The sequence below is a fragment of the Marmota marmota genome, unplaced genomic scaffold (assembly GCF_001458135.2).
Source record: "Marmota marmota marmota unplaced genomic scaffold, marMar, whole genome shotgun sequence".
Classification (NCBI taxonomy): Eukaryota; Metazoa; Chordata; class Mammalia; order Rodentia; family Sciuridae; genus Marmota; species Marmota marmota.
In genome coordinates this window covers 1,792,135-1,795,932 of record NW_025999864.1, presented here as the reverse complement: position 1 = coordinate 1,795,932, position 3,798 = coordinate 1,792,135, and the positions used below count along the sequence as shown (strand labels likewise).

At 50.3% G+C, this 3,798-nt stretch overlaps 1 protein-coding gene across 6 annotated transcripts in view; it reads left to right on the top strand.

Moving 5' to 3' along the window:
* The first annotated feature begins 2,263 nt into the window (after nt 1-2,263).
* The window catches only part of Slc16a9 (solute carrier family 16 member 9), a 58,371-nt gene continuing 56,836 nt past the window's right edge, over nt 2,264-3,798 (top strand). For 2 of the 6 annotated variants that reach the window (XM_015504686.2, XM_048814014.1), the window contains exon 1: nt 2,277-2,643. The gene's annotated coding sequence lies outside the window, so the exon portion shown is untranslated. Of the gene's footprint in view, nt 2,895-3,798 lie in introns of all 6 variants that reach the window. The other 4 variants (XM_048814030.1, XM_048814012.1, XM_048814020.1 and 1 more) reach the window with 3 other exon arrangements.

Here is a 3,798-nt window from a genome sequence, read left to right as displayed (position 1 = left end):
CTCTACTGTCTAGGTAGCCTAGCTGAACTTCTTTTTCCTCCCAGGGGCTACTCCCTTGCTAGACAAACACTCTACCTTTGAGCTACATCCCCATCCCCCTTTGTACATATATATTTGTACTGGGAATTGAACCAGGGAACACTTCTACACTGAGCCACGCCCCCAGCCTTTTTTATTTTTATTTTGAAACAGGGATCTGCTAAGCTGCTGAAAAAATCACAAAGTTGCTGAGGCTCATCTTGAACTTGCAATCCAATTGCTTCAGCCTCCCAAGGTGCTGAAGACTATGACACTGCACTCAGTCCCATCCTTTTAAAAATATTTATTTTGAGATGGCTAAATTGCCTAGGCTGTCCTTGAACTTGCAATCCTTCTGCATCAACCTCTTGATTCACTGGGATTACAATAGTGGGACACCATTGAACTTCTATCCCATCCTACTCTTGCTTATTTTTGAGGACAGTATTACTAAGAGCCAGAAGTTTCTCTTCTGGTGGGCTAACTGAAACCAGTGGGATTGAAGATGGCTGCTAGAGGAATCATCAGACAAATGCAAACTTCATTATAAATCCTTCTGCATGCTAAATGACACATCCTTATGAGGTTCTTAATCATCCTGAAAATGACCAGAAAGAATCAAGAAAGGAAGGGAAAGAGATAGCATGTAAATTTGCAGAAAATCTGCACCCATTTTCAGAAAAGGCATTATATTCCTTCCTTTATTAGCCTATCTTTCTCCCTCATTGCCTTTATATCGATAACCTTCCAATCCCCAACAGAGAGGCTGATCTTTGAGCCTTTCTCCCTGCTTCTCTTATTATTGGTCAAGAATAAACCTTCCTCAGCTGCCCAGTTGAGCTCAGTCTTATTTCTAGTTCCGCAATTCCAAGAGAGAAAAAGGAACCAATCTGGGGACAAAGATTGGTAACAACAGCACCACCTTTTCATTTGTTTTCCATCCAGAAACTATTTGAGACCACCTCTCTCCAATTCTTACTGTAGTAATATATTCCTTACTCTTTCTTCCTTTTAGGGGAGGGGGACAAAACAAAAACAAAAACCTGCTCATTTCCTTTCTCATAACCTGGAAGTCAGTAAATTGAATAGAAAGGAATTACATGGGGGAAAGGATGACCTCCACCAGCCAGATTCCACAGGCCTTTTTTTTTTTTTTTTTTAATTCTCATCTCACATAGACTCCATGATGCAAGCAAGAGTCTGGGAATCTCATTCTAATGTCATAAGTAAGGAAACTTATAACATATAAGGCTCAAGAGAGTTACAAAGCTTAATCTGGCTTTCTGACAGCAATTTTTTTACAAGATGTAGTCTTTGCCCAGGTCTGAAATCAAATCCTTCATTGTGTAAAGAGGATACTCACTGAGTTGGTGCATGGCTCTAGTCCCCTTTCTACTTTGAGTAGAAAAGCAGTGCTGCTTCCCAGAAAAAAAAAAAGCGCGTGCACACACACACACACCACCCACATACCACACACTAATACAGAAAGTGCCAATCACTGGAGTTGGGGTCCCACACCTGGTGAACCACTGGTATCTAGGAACTATGTCCAGTTTGTTACACTGATTTTTTTGTTGGGAATACGGCACACATCTGTGTTAGCTCCCGTTAACGGCCAAAGATGGTATTGTTAGTGCTGTTCAGTCAACTACTGGGCAGACTGACCATCCTCATATGCAGTATCAGTCTCTCTCTCTCTCTCTCTCTCCCTCCACTCCTTCTCCTTCTCTCTTCCCTCTCTCGGCCTCCCTCCCTCCCTCTCCTGTGCATTGCAGGACACCATCCTTTCTAGCAGAGCTGTCACAAAAGACAACAATTGGCATTTTTTACTTTCCACTGCCCAGGAGCATCGACTTCACAAAGTTCTGGTACCGGTTTCTCTGGATCAATGCCAGCAGGGCGCCAGGTGGCCTTGGAAGCCAGAGAGACTAGGGGGGACTTGCATTCATAGCCAGACCCGGGATCCCCACAAATGCACACGGTCCATGGCCTGCAGGACTACAGCACACAGTGGGCGGCAGCGGGGCTCAGTGGTGCCAAGGAACGCGCGTGTGTCCGCATGGAGAGGGCGCCTAGCCAGCGGTGCCCACCTCTCCTGCGGCCTTGGTGGCTCAGTGTTGGGCCCAGCCGCGGTTAGGCAGTGTCCTCCCTCCTCCTGGCCAGGCCGGTGGGAGCCACGAGAGCAGGCGCAGCGCCCCTACCGCCCGCTTTTCTGCCTCCATCTCCTCCTCCTCCTTCCCCCAGCCACCAGCGCAGTCACAACCGGTTCAGACTGGCCAGGGTGCCCGGCAAAGAAGAGAAACAAGGGGGAAATACTGGGGGGAAACTTCGCAGGGAGGAGGAAGAGAAGAAAAAAGGTGGAGCCCAAAAGAGAGGGCAGGCTCCCCAGCTCCATGTGGCCGCCGCCGCCGCCGCAGGTTTCGGCGGGGGCAGAGGGCGGCGGCCCCCGGGACAAGGCGTAGTGGGACGGATTGCCCAATACAGCTGCAGGGGCCGGGTCCCGGGATAAATAGCCGCCTGGCCGCGAGCTGCAGGGGAGAGCGGCAGCCGTGGTCCCTACCGCACCATCTGCCCGGCCTGTGCCGGGTGCTGCGCCCCGGAGCCCCCTCCGAGGCCGGTACTCAGGTAAAGGGCTAGGGCTCGTGGGGAGGGTCCCAAGGGTGTGCGGCCGTTTCTGCTGCCTAGCCTCCTGGAGGCGAGAAGTAACTTCTCGTATGCACTCTGAGCAGTAGAAGGAGATGGCCACGACGCTGTCACCCGCGGACGGTCAACTTGTAACCGGTTTCTTGTTTGGGGTATGTGCTGGGAGCTGAGTGTGCGCGGTGCTCTCACAACCATCGCTAACACCCGGCTCTTGGATGGAGTGCTTCTCCGCGGTGAGCACATTTCCCGGGGAATCTGAGGGCTACATTATGCGTGGAACAGGCAGAGAAAAAGAAAGGGGGTCCTAGAGGGAGGTTGGTGCCCCGGGATGGGGCTAGCGGCGTTATGTCTTAGAACTCCGGAGATAGTTTCTGGAGTTGGGGGCAGAGCAAAGGCGTGGGATCCAGATGGGCCCCCATTTCCTTGAGAGAGAGAATAGGCCTCTGGTCAGGATTGGGTTCAAGCAAGGTCCCCCGAGAGAGTCGGTGTTGGGGCGCACCGGGTGCGCTTGGGCTGCTAGGAAAGCAGCACGCAGGGCTCAGGGCTGGCAGATTACGCCTGGCTTCGCCAGGTTCAGCACCACTGGGGAAAGCCCTTGGGCCAGCGGAGGAGCCCTGCCTTCTCCATGATCTCGAGAGGCACTGGCACCTCTGCTACCTGATCACCCAGCGGAACTTGCTGCTTATGCCTATCTGTGGTTCGACCAAGGTAACAAACCCTGGCTTCAGAACCGCTCAGAGGCTTACCAGAGAGATGATAACTATTTTTAAAAACAAATCAGTGCTTTGCCTTCTAGGGATGCCAAATCTACCTGGCACAAACCATCCAGGAAATATAGACAGCATTCATACTAACTATATAACTTATACAGTAAGCTACTTGATATAACTTTCATTGGACAAATCTCCTGGGCTACCACAGTTTGGAGATACATAGAAAATGTATATTGAAGCCAGGCGCAAGCCTGAAATCTCAGTGGCTGGGGAAGGCAGGAGGATAGCAAGTTCAAAGCCAGCCTCAGCAATTAGTGAGGCACTAAGCAACTCAGTGAGACCTCTCTCTATTTAAAACACACAAAAAAGGCTGGGGATGTGGCCTTGAGTTCAATCCCTGGTACAAAAAAAAAAAAAAAAAAAG